A 22,576-nucleotide genomic window follows, 5' to 3' on the forward strand; every position below is an offset into this window, starting at 1 on the left:
CTTTCTCTGTATTTTGAATGGCTCTTTAGTTAATGCACAGTTCTGTATCATCATGAATTGGTCTGGTCATTTGGAAAATACTGTGTTTTGGGGTTATGGACAGCCTCCTAGAACAGAGTGGAAAATTACCCTTTCACCTGATAAAATGAGGATAAAAAGGACATAATGTCTTAGTATTCTTAAAAGAGTTGTGATCTTTTGGACTTGAGGAAAGAGTGCTGCCAACCTCCACTGCATTAGAGAATCTCTCATTTACTATGTCTTCTCACTAGACAAAAGCAGAAACCTTTCATTTGCTATCTTATATATTCTAACTACTTAAGTAGTACCTAGTATTTGCATGATAAAATGAAAGGAAAGATAAACACTGGGCAGGCAAAATAACACTGAACTTTACAGAGACGCCCCAGATAGATCCCTCTATAATCTAGCTTCCAGAGTTCCACATTAGCTGTAACCAAAAACCAAAGAAAAAAAAAAGATGGCTGGGGACAGGTTTAAACACACAAATGAAAGATGTAATAAGTTTTCAATAAATATCTCCTGGAAGAAAGAGTGAGTGGTAGAGAAAAGAAATAAGGTAAGAACTGAAGGAAAGAGACAAACAAAAAGTCCTAAGGTGGGCTTCCCTGGTGGTGCAGTGGTTGAGAGTCCACCTGCCGTTTCGGGGACATGGGTTCGTGCCCTTGTCCAGGAAGATCCCACATTCCATGGTGCGTCTGTGCCCATGATCCATGGCCGCTGGACCTGAAGGTCCCGAGCCTGCGCTCCACAATGGCAGAGGCCACAACAGTGTGAGGCCCGTGTACCAAAAAAAAAAAAAAAAAAAAAAAAAAGTCCAAAGGCAATAAGACAGATAACCAGAAAAAGACAGGAGAAAAGTGAAAAACAAAGCTGAACCACATACCATATCCATTCCACTCACCTTGATATCACAAGGTCGGAACAGAAACTGTCGATTCAGATTGGATTTTACTATGGTGTCCATGTCTGTAATGGTGATTGCCACACCCTCCCACAGCCTAGCCCAGTCATGGCAAAGGTCTTGAGTAGCTCACAGCCAACGGCCCCTGCACCCACCTGGGAGGTGGCCAAGAAGAGAGACACAAGATGGTTAGGGTCACTGGGTAACAAAACCACTCCTCAGTCCTCACTACCCCTGCAGATGGCAAGAGAGTGTAAGAGGATCTATGACTGCATATTTAAGTCACAGTGCCATAAATATCCATGGTCCTCTAAGGAAAGAGGCACAAGACCAGGATATAAAGGACCTGGTGTGAAGAAAATGGAAGAGGGATGAGATGAGGGTACAAGCCAACACCATCCCTTGTACACCACGAGGAGACTCCAGAAGAGGTGGCCAGAGGCTAGGGGACCTAAAGGTAGCTTTTGACCACAAGGTTCTCTCACCAAGATGTATCTCTGCTTACCCAGCTTCTCTTGCAGGTCAGAGCCAAATACAGCCACCTGCCCATCATAATGGTTCTGGCACTGAGTCATGTGAAGGGAAGAGAGGGTTAGGGAAAAGCCACGTTAAAAAGATCCACAATAATGTCTTCTCCATGGGCCCAAATCACATACTGGAAGGCACGTGTCCTCTGTAAAGGCCTCTTTTTCCACAGGGAGACACTCAATGGCATCAAAGTACAGCTACTGTATAACAGGCATAAACTTTCCAGAGCAGCCCTGAGGAGTCGGTTAGAAAGAGAATGTGATCGCTGGTTAATCAGAGCTGGAAAGCAAGCAGCAGGGCAGGAAAGGAACCTGGCCCACGCCCAGCACTGTCCGTCTCCACTCACGCTGACCTTCATATACTCCTGGGCAGCCACAAAACCAGTGAAGGAGTTGATGGGTGCCAGATCCCCAGGGGCCATATAAGCCGGCTTCTGGATGAGGTCTTCATCCAGACTGTTTTGCTACACTGCTGGCAGAGCTTGAGAATTCAAGCCTGTGCTAGGGTCACCAGTTCTGTTGCGTCCTCCTGGAAGGAGTAAAAGAACAATCACACCACTGTGGGGAGAGGGAGAGGGAGAAAAATTAAATAGATGAAAAGGCATAGAGCAGCTTTGGTTCAAGGGCCTGGTTGGCTTGCCCACCCATCTACCTCATTGTGAGGCCGAGAGAGCTGGCCATGCTGGGCACGGAACTGGTGCAGGACCCGGAAGCCAATTTGTGGCTGAGGAGGGCCAGAATACTTGATAAAATTTGTTATCACAAAGTCCGGCTCTGCCTGTCAGGTAGGCAAGGTTTTCTGTGAAGAACAAGATATCAGAACCAAAAAAGTAAAAAACGTGGAGATGCCTGGAACCCTACAACACACCCTCCTGCTCATAGTCACAAAGCTTATCCTCTTAGTTACTTTGACTTGACTGACAATGCCTCCACAGATGTAGTCAGAGAAATTGGAGGTATCACAGATACTAAAGGTGTAGGGACCTGGGGGATGAAAAGAATGAAGGGTTATCTGTCAATTCATTCCCTCCCAAGATCAACAGCACTATCAAAAGAGGAATATGAAAACCTCCCACCTTCTTCCTCACCTAACACCCTCCCCCATACAGTGGGAGTTTGGAGTTAACAGATATAAGCTATTATATATAGAATGGGTAAACAACAGGGTCCTACTGTAGAGCACACAGAAATCTATTCAGTATCCTGAGATAAACCATCATGGAATAGAATATGAAAAAGAATGTATATATAGATAACTGAGTTACTTTGCTGTAAAGCAAAAAGTAACTAATTTTTAAATCAACTATACTTCAATTAAGAAATAAAAATAATGTATCGTACATCATAAAACAAAATCAAAAACGAAAACACAATGCTGATTTCTTCAGACAACACAGGTATTCTATGCCTAAATGCCACTCTAGAGAAAAAGAAGTAAGGCCTGAAAGGATCAGATGGCAACTACATAATTTCTCTAGAACAGACTCAAAAATATTAAAGGAACACAAAACACAACTCCAAAACGCTAACATTCACAATTACCTTCCTTCCATCAACACTTACCAGGAACTTACCAGCAACATCTGTGGTTTTGGTTTTCATTAAATTTGTAAATTTTTTGTCCATTATTTCTTCAAAAACTCTTTTGGCCCACCCCTTTCTTGGGAATTTCTTTGACATGTGAAATATATTTATAATAGATGTTTTAATGTTCTTAACCTGTGATTTTACATAACAGATGTGATTAACAAATTAACACACAAGAAAAAATTAGGAAGTTTAACAAAGTAGAAGAAACTATGCAAAATACAAAAGGTGTGTGTGTGGGGGGAAAGTCAAAAAGTCAAGTGCCTTAATACTCATGTAATTGGAGTTCTGGAAAGAGATAATGATATGGGAGTGAGCTCCGAAAGTAATAGTTTCAAAAAACATGTGGGCAGAAATTTTCCCAATTTCATAAAACTATAAACCCATATTTAATAAATATTTAATAAACTGCAAAAGAGACATGGAGAAAACTATACAAATGTATATAATGTATTATATATATATATATATATATATATATATATATATATATATATATATATATATATATACATACATACATACATACATACATACATACATACATACATACATACATATATATATATATATATATATATATATATATATATATATATATTCCTCTGTGCTCTGTTTTTGCCGAATCCCATGTTTTGGTATGTTGTGTTTACATTTTCATTCACTTCAGAGTATTTTCTAATATCTCTTGGACACTGTTTGACTCTTTTATTACTTAGGAATGCATTGTTTAATTTCCACATATTTACAAGTTTTCACAAGTTACTCCTATTACTGATGCCCATTATTCTTTCCTTTGTGGTCAGAGAACAATTTGGTGTGATTTAAATTATTGACACTTGTTTTATGGCCTAACGTGAAGTCTATCCTGGAGAACATTCCTAGTTCAAGTGAAAGGAAATTGTATTCTTCTGTTCTTGGGAGGAATGTTGTGTACATGTCTGTTAAGTGCACTCGGTTTATATCATAGTTTTGTTTAGGTCTTCTCTTCCCTTGGTGATCATATGTTTTGTCATTCATTTGGATATGCTGTTGAACCTATTTATCTCTCTCTCAAATTTTGTAAGTTTTTGATTCAGGTATCTGGAACTTTTTTGTTAGGTGAGCATTTGTTTATAATTCTTGTGTATTTCAACAGATTTACCCTTTTATCAATAATATATTATTAATCTAATATAATAATACAGTAATATATACTGTCCATTGTCTCATTTTTTTATTTAAAATCTGTTTTGTCTGTTGTTAGTATAGTCACTATAACTCTCTTTCGAGTTTTCTTGGCATGAGACTTATCTTTGCAACATTTTACTTAAAATCTATTTGTTTCACACTAAGATTTGTCTCTTTAACAACATATACGTGGTCATGTTTTTAAAAAATCCATACTGACAATCTGCTTTTTAATTGGACATCTTCTAGTGTACCACTTTTATGGTTATTTGTTATTTCTTTTACTATATACATTTTAGAGCCATTTTATTAGTTGTTGCTCTGGAGTTAGGTTGTTATAAAGTAAACTGACAGTTTCTAACAACCTAGTTCACATTAATACCAACTTAATTTCAATATATGAATTTTTTCTTTTATCTAGTTTATCCTTTTTCTTGTGTTGTTCTTATCATAAATTACATCTTTATACACTTTTTACATCAGCACCAATTAATTTTTTTTTCCTGTGGAGTAATGCTTTAAATCAGGTAAGAGAAAAAAGTAACTGCATTTGTTTACTATTGTTGCTTTAACACATTTTCAGGAATTCAATTGTTTAAAACTTTACAAATTGTTCTCATAAAATACTACATGTTACAAGTCCCAAATCCATTTTACTGGGCTAAAGTCAATATGTTGGCAGGATTGGGTCCATCTGGAGGCTCTGCTGGGAGAATGTATTTCTTGCCCTTTTTTTTTTTTTTTTTGCTTAGTGGTTGCTAGTATTCCTAGTCTAGTAACCCCTTCTACTACCTTCAAATACATCAGTTCATTATCTACTTCTGTCATCACATTAACTTGTCCTCTGTCACCGACATCTCCTTCATTCCTCTTATAAGAAATATTTTGATTAGATCCACCCAAGGTAACCCAAGAAAATTTCCCATCTGAAGACTCTAATATAATCATATATGCAAAGTTTTCTGCATAAAATAACATACATGTCCTGGGGATTAAAATGTGGGCATATTGGGGGACTATTATTCAGACTACAATCATACACACAAAAAATCGTTTAAATTATCCTCTATATTTACCTATATAATTACTTTTACTGATGTTCTTTCTTTCTCTGGATTTGAGTTATCATCAAAGTGTCTTTCATTTTAGTTTGGACACTCTCCAAGAATTATCTCATCTTGTAGGGCAGATAGTTAGCAATAAATCTTCTCCGTTTTGTGCTTATCTGGAATTGTCCTAATCCTGTCCTCAGTTTCAAAAGATGGTCTTGCTGCATATAAAAATCTTGGTTGACAGTTTTTGTTTTTTTTTTCTTTTAGCACTATGAATGTATCGAAGTGTTTTCTGCCCTGCATGTTGTCTGATGAGTAGTCTTGTTTTTTTTTTTTTTTGGCTTAATTGAGAATCTCTTACATGTCATGGGTTGCTACACAGTGCTTTCACAATTCCCTCTTGGTTTTTGGCTTTCAGTAGTTTATGATATGTGTTGCTATGGATCTCTTTGAGTTTAACCTGCTTTGAGTTTGTTTAGCTGGGCGAATCTGTATAATGATGTTTTGCATCAAATTTGGGATCTTTCTTGGCATTAATTCTTAAAACTTTCTTTCTGCCCCCATAATTATTTTGACAACTCCCCAGGTTAAAGTACATTTGCACTGGGTGACCTCCAAATTATGTCAAATATAGACAGTCTTGAAAACGCAGAATTCCAAGGAACATCTCAGTCACATCAGATAATGATAAATCTTTGGAGATGAGGTTCTGAAAGAATTCTCACTTTGTTCTTCTCCTTCTGGTGGCTACTCGGATGCAAAAGGAATGCATACTCTTTCAATATGTACTATTATTAAGCTGGAAAAAAGGAGGATGGGATTGTGACCATTTTAAGTCTCTAGAGCTTGCTGATCTTACCAAGATTCAGTCATTTTTAAACACGTAAATACTTCCCTAGTTCCTGTGAAACTTTGTCAATTTCCAGAGTTCTGAAAAAGTTGAGTCTGACAACTTTGTAGGTTTGTAATGTAAAGAATTTTTGGAGGGCCTTACACTATCATCTTCTGACATAACTCATTAGCTGTCCTTTCTGAGGAAGAAACAATGATCCTTTCGTGTTCCAGCCCGCAGTTGGCACAAGAGAAGTGTTGGACCCTTACAGTAATTCTTTCCATGATTATCAGCTGTGTGACCTGAAGACAGGGACCTCACTTCTCTGGGCCATCTATAAAATGAGGATAATGATTGTAACTTTCCCCATTGGTAGAGTTTAAAGGACTAAATATGAATAAAGGGCATAAAAAAGAGTGTGACACACAGTACATCCTACCTAATTAACATTAGTAGCTGGAATACTATTAAATTACCTGGTGTATTATGACACCTGATAAAGACTTACATTCACCACACTGTAAAGATCATGTAAGTATTTGCTGTTCTTCTTATCATCACCTTCATACCACCAATGGATGCTGAAAAGAAATTGCCTGTGATCACACAGCTGGGAGAGAACAATGCTGGATTTTTCATTTAGAAACTTTGCAGGTAACTGACATACTGGACCAGAAGGCTTTCCCTTCCTCATATACAGAAGTATGTACTTCTTCGCTAGACACAAGGCTCACAACTCTATAACCCGCTAGGGAAAATTATACATAGTTTATGTACATGAATGAGCAAAGGCCATACTCTTCATGATAGATGTACATCTGTCCTAAATAGAGCCTCTCTAAATTGGGACTATACTTTCCCTCATGAATAACCAATGCATGTAATTTTGCATGATAATTTCTGTGTCCCAGCAGCACAACTGTTCTTTCTCCATTCCTGACAAGAAGGGCGCCATATGTTCATGAATGGTAGTAAAACTATAGAAAATGAAGTCCTAATGGTACCCTGTTTCTCTCCAGATCCCAGTTGACTATCTCCAGTATCCTTTCTTAGCCTGATTTGAAGACTATCTTTACGAGAAAAGTGATTTCCGATGAATCGAATCTTATTGACACAGATCTCCAAATGCTTGGAGGACCCTATAATGGAACTTGGGTCACAAAAGTCATTCTGGCAAGATCCCAACACTTGTACTAGGACCCTTACTTAAACAATATTCCTCAAATCCTGCCTTGATTAGAAATCTCCAATTTTACCCATATCCACCTCCCTTTGGAGAACGTTGCAAATACCATGTGCTATCGAAACATGGCCACCAATGACCATCTGCCAAATATTCCTAAGCCCTGGCGCAAAATGATATGCTCCCAAAGAGACATCCAAATCCCTCCCCTCAGTCCCTAAACACCACCTCTATAGGTCCCCTCCAGAATAGACATCCCCTAAATGGCACCATGGGCCATAGATGCAAAGACATACCTCAGGGTATACCTGAAGTTTAGATCCTTTCTACAAATGACATGTAGGCTTTTAGACAACTTGAACTCCTCTTGACTCATGAAACACTCTTATTTACCATTGCAACAAAAGGAATAGGAATAAACATACCCGGGGAGAGAAAAGAGTTGTATGCAGAACACTATAAGATGCTGATGAAAGAAATGAAAGGTGATACAGATGGAGAGATATGCCATGTCCTTGGGTTGGAAGAATCAACATTGTAAAAATGACTATATTACCCAAATCAATCTACAGATTCAATGCAATGCCTATCAAACTAGCAATCACATTTTCCAGGGAATCAGAAGAAAATATTGCACAATGTGTATGGAAATAAAAAGACACCGAATAACGAAAACAAACTTGAGAAAGAAAAACGGATCTGGATGAATCAAGCTCCTGCACTTCAGACTATACTACAAAGTTACAGTCCTCAACACAGTATGGTACTGACAGAAAAACCGAAATATACATCAATGTAACAGTATAGAAAGCCCAGAGATAAACCCACTCACATATAGTCATCTTATTTTTGACAAAACAGGCAAGCATATACAATGGAGACAAGACATACTCTTCAACAAGTGGTGCTTGGAAAACTGGACGGATACATGTCCAAGAATGAAATTAAAACACTCACTAACACCATACACAAAAATAAACACAAATGGATTAAAGTCCTAAATGTAAAGTCAGACATGACCAAACAATTAGAGGAAAACTTAGGCAGAACACTCTATGACATAAATCACAGCAAGATTCTTTTTGACCCACCTCCTAGAGAAATGGAAGTAAAAACAAAAATAAACAAATGAGACCTAGTGAAATTTAAAAGCTTCTGCACAGCAAAGGAAACCATAAACAAGAACAAAAGACAACCCTGAGAATAGGAGAACATATTTGCAAATGAAGCAACTGAAAAATGATTAATCTCCAAATTTTACCAACAGGTCATGCAGCTCCAAACCAAAAACACAAACAACAATCCAAAAATGAGCAGAAGATCTAACTATACAGTTCTCCAAGGATGATATACAGATTGCCATAAAACACATGAAAGGTTGCCCAATATCATGAATCATTAAAGAAATGTAAATCAAATCTACACTGAGGTATCACCTCACATTAGTCAGAATGACCATCAACAAAAACGGTACAAACAATAAATTCTGTAGAGGGTGTGAAGAAAAGGGAAACTTCTGGCACTGTTGTTTGGAATGTAAATTGTTACAGTCACTACGGAGAAAAGTATGGAGGTCATAAGAAACTACTACTAGAAATAGCATATGACCCAGCAATCCCACTACTGTGCTTATACCCTTAGAAAACCATAATTCAAAAGGAGTCATGGAACACAAAGTTCATTACAGGTCTATTTACAATAGCCAGGACATGGAAGCAACTTAAGTGTCCATGGACAGAAGAATGGATAAAGAATGTGTGGCATATATATATATAAAATGGAATATTACTCAGACATAAATAGAAATGAATTTGAGCTCTTTGTGGTTAGTTGGATGGACTTAGAGTCTGCCATATTTCGTGAAGTAAATCAGAAAGAAAAAAGAAAAAACTGTTTGCTAAGACTTATGTACGAAATCAGAAAATAAAAAGGTTCTGATGAACGTAGGGGCAGGAGAGGAATAAAGATGCAGATGTAGAGAATCGACTTGATAACACTTGCAGGGGCAAGGATAAGCTGGCACGAAGTGAGATAGTCATATAGACGTACGTACACTACCAAATGTAAAATGGATAGCTAGTGGAAAGCAGCTGCATAACACAGGGAGATAAGTTCAGTGCTTTGTGACCACCTAGCTGGGTGAGATAGGGATGGTGTGAGGAAAATGCAATAGGGAGTGGATAAGGTAATATATGTATATCTATAGCTGATTCACTTTGATATACAGCAGAACCTAATGCAATATTGTAAAGCAATTATACTCCGATATAGGTGTTAAAAAAAAAGGAATATGCTGTCTATAAGAGCCATTTTAACTTTAAGGACACACATAAGCTAAAGGTGTGGGAATACAAACTGATAGTGCAAACACTTTCCAAACAAGAGCAGGACTGGCTCTCCCAATCTCATGTAATACAGACTTTCAGTCACAGTAAATAAGGTCAGTATAAAATAATAATGGATCAATTTATCAAGAGGTTATAATAATTGTAAATATATATGTACTGAATGTTGCATGATTAAACAAATATTTAAATCAACCATTAAGAGATCTGATAGGAGAAAACAACAGTAAAAATAATAATACTAAGGAACTATATTATCCCACTTTCTACCTTAGAAAATTAATAAAGACACAGAAGGTACCTAATAAACTTATAGAGAACTTCCATTCATCAGAACCAGAATCCACATGTTTCCTAAGTGCTGGTGGAACATTCCCCCTGATAGTCACTGCCTTGGTACATAAAGCAAGCCTTAACAAATTTAAGAAGATCAAAACCACATTGAGCATCCTGTTTTATCATAACGTTATGAAGCTAGAAATCAGTAACAAGAGAAAAAGTGAAAAATTCCTAATATGTAAAATTATACAGCACACACTGGAAAAATCTATGGGTCAAGGAAGAAGTCAAAAGGGAAATCTGAAACTATCTTCACATAAACAAAAATGACAACATACCAAAACTTTGGGGATGTATCATAATCAATCTAAGGAGTGAAGTTTTAGCATTCATAACTTCTTTTATTAAGAGAAAAGAATGATCTTAAATAAACGACTTATCCTTATACATGAAGGCCTAGGAAAAAGGAACAAATTAATTTCCAAGAATAAAAGGAAGAAATATGAAATTTTCAAATGGAAATCAATAAAATGATAATCATATAATTATTTAAAAACTGAATCCAAGAGCTGGTATTTGTAAAGCATAATAAAATTGACAAAGCTTTAGCTAGACTAATGAAGAGAAAAAAAGAACTTAATAAATAAAACTTTAATTGAAAGAGGAGAAATTGAGACTGACACCATAGCATACAAATCATAATAAAGAAAGCTAAAAAACACGGTCACACAAATGCATAAATCTCCACTAACTCTAATGTACCATGTTGCAAGACCATCATGAAGAAGACAAAAAAAAAAGTATGTCTTGATCATACAAATGATGAATTAGAAAATTGATTCAGTATTCAACACTCTCCAAACAAAGAGAAGTCGAGGATCAGATCATTTCATGGATGAATTCTACTGAACATTTAATGAAGATTTATTGCCAGGCCTTCCCAACCCTACCAAATAACTAAAAAAGAGGAAACATTTCCAAACTCATTTTATAAAACCAGCATTTATCTGATTAACAAACCAGATAAAGATATAACAAGGGAATCACAAAACAAAACAAACAAAAAACGCAGAACTTACAGGCCATTATACTTGTACATATTGGTCGAAAAATTCTCAAGAAAATTCTAGCAAACCAAGTTCAATAGCACACTAAAAGGATCAACATGATTAGGTGGGATAACTCCTAAGGATGTAAGGGTAGTTAACATATTAAAATCAATACTTTTAATTAACCACAGGAACAGCATGCAGAAGAAATGTTTGAAAGTATTTTTTAGACTTTCTTGATTAAAGCTCTCAACTAACTGTGTAGCGAAGAAACATTTTAAATGTAATAAAGGTCATATATTAACAAGCCCACAGCTAACATCATATTCATGGTGAAGAGTTGAAAACTTTTCCTCTCAGACAGGAACAAATAAAAAATGCCCACTATCACCACTCCTATTCAACATAATATTAGAATACCTAGCCAGAAGCATTAGGCAAGAAAAAGAAAAGAAAGGGATCATAAGTGGAAAGGAAGAAGTAAAAATGCCTCTGTTGGAAGATAAAATATGCTGTATGAAGGAAATCCTAAAGTCTCCACCAAAAACCGCATGAAATTGTTAGAACTAATAAACAAATTCAGTAATGTTGTTGGCTGTGAAACAAAAATACCAAATTAGTTGCATGTGTATACACTAACAAGAAAATAGCTGACACAAAAATAAATAAAACACTTCCATTTACGGCAGTACCAAAAACAATAAAATGTTAGGACTACATTTAAGCAAGGAGACAAAAATATCTGTACACCTAAAAATATGACATTTACAAAAACTGAAGAAGACACAAGTGAATAGAAACTTATCCCATGTTTCTGAATTGAAAGAATGAATACTGTACAAATGTTCACGCTACCTAAAGCCATCTATAGTTTCATTTGAAACCCAATAAATTTTCAATGGCAATTTTCCTAGAAATAGAATAAAAATCCTAAAAATTGTACAAAACAACAAAGGAACCTGATAATAGCCAAAACAATTTTCAGCAAGATAAACAAAGCTGGTTGCAACTCACTTTCGGGTTTCAAACTATTATACAAAGTTATGGTAATCAAAATAGTGTGAAATTAGCATAAAAAAGACAATAGACCAATAGAATAGGACTGACAGCCCAGAAATAAACTCAGTCATGTCCAGTCAACTAACATTTGACAAGGACGACAAGAATAAACAATGGAGTAAAAATAGACTTTACACTGAGTGGTGTTGGAAAAACGGGATATCCACACAGAAAAGAATTAAATTGAACACCCATCTTAGACGGTTCAAAAATTAACACAACATGAACAGAAATCAAAACATGCCTAGAATTAAACAGAAAAAAAATCTCCAAGGCATTTGTCTCAGCAATGATTCTTTTGGGTATGATACCAAAAGTAGAAGGAACAAAAGGAAAATTCAACATGTGTGACAACATCAAATTTAAAAGCCTCTGCACAAAAAGAAACTTGAACAGAGTGAAGAGGCATTGAACAGGAGGCATAAGAATTCTCCTATGGAATGGGAGAAAAGATTTGCCAACAACATGCCTGCTACGAGACTAATGTCCAAACATAAAAGGATTCAATTAAAAAAAAAGCTGAATAATCTAATTAAAACGTGGGCTGAACACCTTAGCAGATATACTACCTTCATAGGAGACCTACAAATGACCAAGAGACACATGAACATTTGCTCAACATCTGTAATAGTAAGAGAAATGCAAAATAAAACCACAAAGAGATGTCAACTCACACATTTCCTAGTGGTTATTATGAAAAAGAAAAGACAGAAAAGTGTAGTCAAGCATGTAGAAAACTGGGAAAAATTACAGACTGTTGGCGGGAATATACCTTAGTACAACCACTACATAAAATAATTAGGATGTTCCTCAAAGTACTAAAAATAATACCACCGTATAACCTAGCAATTCCTTTTCTGAATATACATATTTGAAGGAAATGAAATCAGTTACTTTACTGAGATATTTGAACTCCCATGTTCACTGTATTAATATTTACCAAAATATGCAAGGCATAGACACTAACTGTTTATCAATGAATAAACGGATTAAGAACTGTATATATTACCACAATGGATATTACACAGCCATATAAAGAAAATCCTGCAATTTGTGACCACATGAAATCAACTTGTGGGCATTATGCTTAGTGAAACAATCAGAGACATAAAGACAAACTGTGTGGTCCCACTTATTTATTAAATCTAAACAGCAGAGGTCATCAAAACAGAGAGTTGATATGTATTTAATAGGTGTGGGTTTGGGAAAAATAAGGAGATGAGAGTCAAAGAGTACAAATGTCCTGGTATAAAATATGTAGATTCTTGGGATCTAAGTTACAGCATAGTGACTTAGTTACCAACACATTATTGCATATTTCAAGGTTACAAGGAAAGGAGATCTTAAATGTTCTTACAGCACACACACAAAAATGGTAACTATGTGAGGTGATAGAAGTATTAACTAACATTATTATCACATTATTTCACAACATAGATGTAAGTCTAATCATCATGCTGTGTACCTTATAATTACCAAGGTTATATGTCAATTATATCTCAATAATGTTGGGGAAAATGTATTAAAGATAAGACCTAAATGTTTCAAAGCCTTTGAGTAAAGATAAGGAACAAACTTCTCAAGATTGGCCTTGGCAATAATTTCTTGACTATGACAGCAGTAGAGAAGGCAACAAAATCAATAGTTAAGTGAAGTGAAATTGACCTGAAACATTCCTACATAATAAAGGAAACAATCAACAGAATTAACAGGCCATCTATAGAATAGTATAAAATATTTACAAACACGTACCTTAGAAGTGGCTAATATCCAACATACATAAGAAAAGTGCAAAACCTCAGTAGTGGGATATCACCTCATATCTGTTAGATTGGCTATTATCAAAAAAGAGAAGACAGCAGGCATGACAAAAGGGAACCACCTTACACTCTTGTTGGGAATGCTGTTTGGTGTAGCCACTCTAGAAAAGAGTTTGGAGGTTCCTCATAAAACCAAAAATTAGAACTACCAAATCATCCAGAAGAAAATCTTTGGTTATTTATAAAATGGAAGGAAAAATGCCGACTCTAAAAAACACCTGAATACCATGTACACTGTACCATCATTCTCAAATGTCATACCAGGATAACTACACACTTAGCCTGAATAGATGGATAAAGGAAATGTGCCCCAGCAAGTTATTTTGTGTGGCAGGAAAAAAAAGTGGCACAATAAAAATATATTCAGGCATACTAGAAATAAAATGGTGCCTTTTTGTAACAAAATGGGTGCACCATAATGGCACTATGTTAAGTCAACATCTCTAATAGTAAGAGATGTTGAGAAGAAGTATGATGAAATAAGAAGTAAGAAGTACTTAAGAAGTAAATCAGACAAATAAAAACAAAAATGGTGTAATCTCACTTATAGGAAAAAATAATAATCTTCGTGGAAGGTTTTTCTCCTTCATCACTTTAAATATATCCTGCCAGTCCATTCTGGCTTGGAGAGTTTAACAACTGTCCTTCACAATCTCTTCCAAAATATAGCAGAGGGAGGAAGACTCCAAAACTAATTATATGGTGCCACAATCACCCTGATACCAAAACCAGGCAAAGATATAATAAAAAAAAGAAAACTAGAGGCCAATATCACTGATGAATATAGATGCAAAAATCCTCAACAAAATGGTAGCAAACAGAAGCCAACAGCACATTAAAAGGATAATACACCATGATCAATTGGAGTTTATTCCAGGAATACAAGGATTCTTCAATATATGCAAATCAATCAACGTGATACTTCATATTAACAAATTGAAGGAGAAAAACAATATGATCATCTCAATGGATGCAGGGAAACTTTCAAAAAAATTCAAACCCAATATGTGATAAAAACCCTCCACATAGTAAGCATAGAGGGGAGTTTCCTCAACATAATAAAGGCCATATATAACAAACCCACAGCAAACATCATCCTCAATGGTGAAAAACCGAAAGTATTTTCATTAAGATCAGGAACAAGACAAGGATGTCCACCCTCACAGCTCTTTCTCCACATAGATATGGGCGTTTCAGACACAGCAATCAGAGAAGAAAAGGAAATAAAAGGAATCCAAATCAGAAAAGAAGAAGTAAAGCTGTCACTCTTTGCAGATGACTTGATACTACACATAGAGTATCCTAAGGATGCTACCAGAAGATGAATAGAGCTAACCGATAAATTTGGTAAAGTAGCACAATAAAAAATTAATGCACAGAAATCTCTGGGATTCCAATAGGCTAATGATGGAAAATCTGAAAGAGAAATTAAGGAAACACTCTCATTCACCATTGCAACAAATAGAATAGAAAGAAACATACCGAGGTAGACAAAAGACCTGTATGCAGAAACCTATAAGATGCTGATGAAAGAAATGAAGGAGGATACAAAGAGATGGAGATATATACCATGTTCTTGGGTTTGAAGAATCAACATAGTGAAAATGACTGTATGACATAACGCAATCTACAGAGTCAATGCAATCCCTATCAAAATACCAATGGCATTTTCGAGGGAACTAGAAGAAAAAAATTCACAGTGTGTATGGAAAAAAAAAAAAAAACATGCCGAATAGCCAAAACAATCTTGAGAAAGAAAAACAGAGCTGGATGAATCGGGCTCCTGGACTTCAGACTATACTAAAAGCTACAGTAATCAAGACAGTATGGTACTGGCACAAAAACAGAAATATAGATCAATGGAGTACAGTAGAAAGCCCAGGGGTAAACCCACAGATATATGGTCACCTTATTTTTGATAAAGGAGGGAAGAATATACAATGGAGATAAGACATCCTCTTCAACAAGTGGTGCTGGGAAAACTGAATGGCTACATGTACAAGAATGAAATTAGAACACTCCCTAACGCCATACACAAAAATAAACACAAATCGATTAACGGACTAAATGTAAGGTGAGACACTATCAAACACTTAGAGGAAAACATAGGCAGAACACTCTATGACATAAATAACAGCAAGATTCTTTTTGACCCACTTCCTAGAAAAATGGAAATAAAAACAAAATTAAAGTAATGGGACATAGTGAAACAAAAATTTTTCACAGGAAAGGAAACTATAAACAACACGAAACGACAACCCTCAGAATGGGAGAAAATATTTGCAAATGAAGCAACTGAAATAGGATTAATCTCCAAAATTTACCAACAGCTCATGCAGCTGTAAACCAAAAAACACAAACCATCCAAAAATGGGCAGAAGACCTAAATAGACATTTCTCCAAAGATGATACCCAGATTGCAATAAAACACATGAAAGTTGGCTCAACCTTTCATGTTGAGCATGAATCATTATAGAAATATAAATCAAATCTACAATGAGGTATCACCTCACCCTAGTCAGAGGAGCCGTCATCAAAAAATCAATATACTATACATTCTTGAGAGAGTGTAGGGAATAGGAAACCCTCCAGCACTGTTAATGGGAATGTAAATTGTTACAGTCACTATAGAGAACAGTATGGTGGTCATTAAGAAACTAAAACTAGAACTAATATATGACCGCATAATCCCACAACTGTGCATATACCCTAAGAAAACTATAATTCAAAAAGAGTCATGGACCACACAGTTCATTACAGGTGTAATTACAATAGCCAGGACAGGGAAAAAGCTAAGTGTCAATCGACACATGAATGAATAAAGAATGTGTGGCATATATATACAATGGAATATTACTCAGAGATAAAGAGAAATTAAATTGAGCTATTTGCAGTTAGGTGGATAGACTTAGAGTCTGTCATAATGTGTGAAGTCAGAAAGAGAAAAAGAAAAAACACTTTGCTAACACATATATATGGAATCTAAAAAAAAGTTTCTGATGAAGGTAGGAGCAGCACAGGATAAAAGATGCAGATGTAGAGAATCGACTTGAGAACATGGGGAGTGGAAAGGGTAAGCTGGCACGAAGTGAGAGAGTGGTATGTACATATATACACTACGAAATGTAAAATAGATAGCTAGTGGAAAGCAGCTGCATAGCACAGGGAGATATGTTCAGTGCTTTGTGACCACCTAGCTTGGTGGTATAGGGAGGGTGGGAGGGAGATGCAAGAGGGAGTGGATTTGGAATATATGTATACCTAGAGCTGATTCATTTTGTTATACAACAGAAACTAACACAACATTGTAAAACAATTAAATTACCATATAAATGATAAAAAAACCCAATATGTTGTCTACAAGAGCAATTTTAACTTTAAGGACACACATAAGCTGAAGATGAGGGAATAGAAACTGATAGTCCAAACAGTTTCCAAACAAGAGCAGGACTGACTCCCCCAATCTCAGGTAATACAGACTTTCAGTCAAAATAGTTCACAATTGATAAAGAAGGTCAGTATACAATGATAATAGATCAATTTATCAAGAGATTATAATAATTGTAAATATATATGTACTGAACGTTGCAGGATTAAACATATATATAAATTACCCATCAACAGATCTGATAGGAGAAATCAACAGTAAAACTAATAATGGTAAGGGACTATATTCTCTCACTTTATACCTTAGGATATTGATAAAGACACTGAATGTACCCAATAAAATTATATAGAAGTTCCATCCAACAGAATCAGATTCCACATTATTCTTAAGTTCAGATAGAGCATTCCCTAGGATAGATGCTGTCGTGGAATATAAAGCAAGCGTTAACAAATTTAAGAAGATCAAAAGCACATTAAGCAACACTTTTGATCATAATGTTATGAAGATAGAAATCAATAACAATAGAAAAAGTGAAAAAAAACTAATATGTAGAATTATACAGCACACACTGGAAAAACCTATGGGTCAGGAAAGAACTCAAAAGGGAAACTTGAAACTACCTTCAGATAAACAAAAATTACAATATACCCAAACTTAGGGAATGTAGAAAAATCAGTCTAAAGAATGAATTATTTTTAGCAATCATAAATTCTTATATTAAGAGAAAGGAATGATTTAAATAAACAACTTAAACTTATGCCTGAAGGATAGGAAAAATGAACAAATTAAGCACGAGGAATAAAAGGAGAAAGTAAGAAAGATTCAAATGGAAATGAATAAAATGAATATCAGATAATTAGGAGAAAATGAATCCAAGTGATGGCATTTGGAAAGGATAATAAAATTGACAAGCTTTAGCTAGACTAACAAAGAGCAAAAAAGAGCTTAATAAATAAAACTTTAACTGAAAGAGGAGAAATTGCAACTGACATCATAGCACACAAATCATTATAAAGGATGATAAAAAACCGGGTCACACAAATGGATAAATCTCCAACAACTCCTATATAAAATGAAGCAAGACAATCATGAAGAAGCAAAAAAAAACAAACAAACAAAAAATATCTTGATCATACAAATAATGACTTAGGAAATTGAAGCAGTATTCAAAACTCTCCCAACAAAGAGAAGCACAGGATCAGTTAGTTTCACTGGTGAATTCTACTGAACATTTAATGAAGATTTATTGCCAGTCCTACCCAAACTCTCCCAAATCACTACAAAAGAGGAAACATTTCCAAACTCATTTTATATAACCAACATTTTCCTGAATAACAAAGCCAGATAAGGAAATAACAAGGGAAACACAAAACAAAAGAAAACAAAACAAACATACAAACAAACAAGCAAAAACCACAGAACATACAGGCTAATATCCTTTTATATATAGATGCAAAAATTCTCAACAAAATTCTAGCAAACATAATTCAATAGCACAATAAAATGTTCAACGTGATAAGGTGGGATAATTCCTGGGGATGCAAGGGCAGTTAATGTTTTAAAATCAATAAATTTAATTTATGACACGAATAGCATGCAGAATATATGTTTGAAAGAATTTTCTAAATTTTCTTGATTAAAGCTTTCAACTACCTGGGGAGAGAAGAAACATTTTAAATGTAATAAAGGTCATATATTATCAAGCCCACAGCTAACATCATATTCATGGTGTAAAGCTGAAAACCTTTCCTCTAAGACAGGAACAAATAAAAAATGCCCACTATCACCACCCCTATTCAACATAATACTAGAAACACTAGTCAGAACCTTTAGGCAAGCAAAAGAAATAAAAGGGATCAAAAGTGGAATGGAAGAATTAGAAATGTCTCTGTTTGAAGATGACATATTACGTATGCAGGAAATCCTAAAGACTCCACCAAAAACCCCGTGAAACTGTTAGAACTAATAAATGAATTCAGTAATGTTGTTGGATATGAAATAAAAATACAAAATTAGCTGCATTTCTATACACTAACTAGAAAATAGCTGACAGAAAAATAAAGAAAACACTTCCATTTACAGCAGCACCAAAAACAATAAAATCTTAGGAATACATTTAAGCAAGAAGACAAAAACATGTGTACACCTAAAAATATGATATTCACAAAAACTGAAGAAGAAACAAGTGAATAGAAACTTATCCCATGTTTCTGAATTGAAAGAATGTATAATGTTAAAATGTTCATGCTACCTCAAGCTGTCTATAGTTTCAATGGAATCCCAATCAACTTTTCAATGGCAATTTTCCTAGAATAGAATAACAGTCCTAAAAATTGTACAAAACAAGAAAGGACCCTGAAAATAGACAAAGCAATTTTCAGCAAGATAAACAAAGCTGGATGAAACTCACTTCGTGGTTTCAAAGCATAATACAAAGTTACAGAAATCAAAATAGTGTGAGACTAGCATAAAAACAGACAATAGACCAATAGAATAGGACTGAGAGCACAGAAATAAACTCAGCCATGTCCAGTCAACTAACATTTGACAAGGATGACAAGAATAAATAATGGAGTAAAAATAGGCTTTACAGTGAATGGTGTTGGAAAAACTGGATATCCACATGGAAAACAATAAAATTGAACATGCATCTTAGACAATTCAAGAATTAACACAACATGAGCAGAAATCACAAAATCCCGAGAATTAAAAAAAAAAAAATCTCCAAGACATTTGTCTCAGCAATGATTCTTTTGGATATGATACCAAAAGTAGAAGGAACTAAAAGAAAATTCAACATGTGTGACAACATTAAATTTAAAAGCCTCTGCACTAAAAGAAATTTGAACAGAGTGAAGAGGCACTGAACAGGAGACATAGGAATTGTCCTGTGAAATGGGAGAAAATATTTGCCAACAGCATGCAAGCTACAGGAGAATGTAGAAACATAAACACTCTCAGTTAAAAAAAAGCGAAAAATCTAATTAAAACGTGGACTGAAGATGTTAGCAGATATATTCCCCCCACAGGAGACATACAAATGACCAAGCAACACATGAATATTGGCTCAATATCTGTAATAGTAAGAGAAATGCAAAATAAAACCACAATGGGATATCAACTCACACATTTCCTGGTGGTTTTTATGAAAAGGAAAAGAGAGAAAAGTGTAGTCAAACATGTAAAACACAGGGAACACTTACAGACTTTTGGTGGGAATGTAACTTAGTACAACCACTATGGAAAATGATACGGATGTTCCTCAAAATACTAAAAATAATACCACCATATAACCTAGCAATTCCATTTCTGAATACACATATTTGAAGGAAATGAAATCAGTTAACTTACAGAGATATTTGCACTCCCATGTTCACTGTATAAATATTTATCTAAAATGTGTAAGGCATTGTCACTAACTGTTTATCAATGATAAAAAGGCTTAAGAAATGTATGTTACCACAATGGGTATTATACAGTCATATAAAGAAATTCCCGCAATTTGTGACCACATGAAATCAACTTGCAGGCATTATGCTTAGTGAAACAATCAGACATTAAGACAAACTGTGTGATCCCACTTATTTATGAAATCTAAATGGTGAGTTCATCACAAAGAGAGTTTATACATATTTAATAGGTGTGAGGTGGGGAGAAACAGGGAGATGATTGTCAAAGAGCACAAATTTCCTGTTATAAAATGTGTAAATTCTTGGGATCCAAATTAAAGGATAGTGACTTAGTTACCAATACTTTATTGCATGTTTAAAAGTTACTGGGAATGTATATCTTCAGTTTTCTTACAGAACACACACACAATTGGTAACCATGTGAGGTGATAGAAGTATTAACTAACATTATTATCATATTATTTCTCAACATAGATGTAAATCTCATCATCATGCTGTGTACCATAAAACTACCAACGTTATATGTCAATTATATCTCAAAAGTGTTGGGGAAATTGCTTTAAAGATAAGACCAAAAAGTTTCAAATCCATTGAGAAAAGATAAGGAACAAACTTCTCGAGATTGGCCTTGGCAATAATTCCTTGGCTATGACAGCAGTAGAGCAGGCAACAAAACCAAAGTTAAGTGAATTGAAATTGAACTGAAACATTCCTATATAATAAAGGAAACAATCAATAGAATTAAGAGGCAATCTACAGAATAGCATACAATATTAGAAACAAATACCTGATAAGTGGTTAATGACGAACATATATTAGGAAAGTGCTAAACCTCTGTAGTGGATTATCACCTCATATCTATTAGATTGTCTATTATCAAAGAAGAGAAGATAGCAGGCATGACAAAAGGGAACCCTCCTACATTATTGTTAGGAATGCTGAATGGTATAGCCGCTCTAGAAACCAGTTTGAAGATTCCTCAAAAAGCTAAAAATTAGAACTACTAAATCATCCAGAAAAAAAACTCTTTGGGTATTGTTATAAAGAAAAGAAACACACAAAATCATAAAGACACCTGCATCCCATGTACACTGCACCATCATTCTCAAATGCCATAACAGGAAACAACAAACTTGGGCTAAATAGATGGGTAAAGAAAATGTGGCACAGAAAAGTATTTTGTGTGGCAGGAAAAAAATGTGTCACAATAAAAATATACTCAGGCATAGAAGAAGGAAAATGCTGCCTTTTGTAACAAAATGGCTGCACCTTGAGAGCACTATGTTAAATCAACATCTCTAATAGTAAGAGATTTTGAGAAGAAGTATGACGAAGAAAGAAGCACTTAAGAAGTAAGTCAGACATATAAAAACAAACATAGTGTGATCTCACATATTTAAAAAAAAATATCTTCGTTGCAGGTTTTTCTCCTTCATCACTTAAGATGTCCTGCCAGTCCTTCCTGGCTTGGAGTGTTTAACACCTGTCCTTCTAAAACTCTTCCAAAATGTAGCAGAGGGAGGAAAAATCAAAAACTAATTCTATGGAGACACCATCACTAATACCAAAAGCAGACAAAATATCAAAAAAATAAATGAATAAATAAAACTGAAGGCCAATATTACTGATGAATATAGATACAAAAATTCTCAACAAAATAGTAGCAAACAGAATCCAACAGCACATTAAAAGGAAAATACACCATGATCAAGTGGGATTTATTCCAGGAATACAAGGATTCTCCAATATATGCAAAGCAACCAATGTCATACACCATATTAACAAATTGAAGTAGAAAACACATATGATCATCTCAATAGATGCAGAGAAAGCTTTCGAAAAAAATCAACACCAGTTTATGATAAAAACCCTCCACATAGTAGGCATAGAGGGAAGATTCCTGAACATAATAAAGGACTTATATGACAAACCCACAGCAAACATCGTCCT

General features: G+C 35.0%; 1 pseudogene across 1 annotated transcript in view; it reads right to left on the reverse strand.

Annotated features, from left to right (window-relative positions):
• The window catches only part of LOC308611141 (ubiquitin-like modifier-activating enzyme 1), a 58,202-nt pseudogene that overhangs the window by 9,006 nt on the left and 26,620 nt on the right, over positions 1-22,576 (reverse strand). Inside the window, exons 3-9 of the transcript in view lie at positions 7,098-7,232; positions 2,339-2,436; positions 2,105-2,251; positions 1,806-1,981; positions 1,582-1,686; positions 1,411-1,491; positions 926-1,080 (exon numbers count right to left, since the gene is read on the reverse strand). The product of the transcript in view is annotated as a ubiquitin-like modifier-activating enzyme 1 (transcript). The remainder of the gene's footprint in view (positions 1-925; positions 1,081-1,410; positions 1,492-1,581; positions 1,687-1,805; positions 1,982-2,104; positions 2,252-2,338; positions 2,437-7,097; positions 7,233-22,576) is intronic.

The sequence above is a fragment of the Mesoplodon bidens genome (genome assembly GCF_964165515.1).
Source record: "Mesoplodon bidens genome assembly, contig: HAP1_SCAFFOLD_158, whole genome shotgun sequence".
Classification (NCBI taxonomy): domain Eukaryota; kingdom Metazoa; phylum Chordata; class Mammalia; order Artiodactyla; family Ziphiidae; genus Mesoplodon; species Mesoplodon bidens.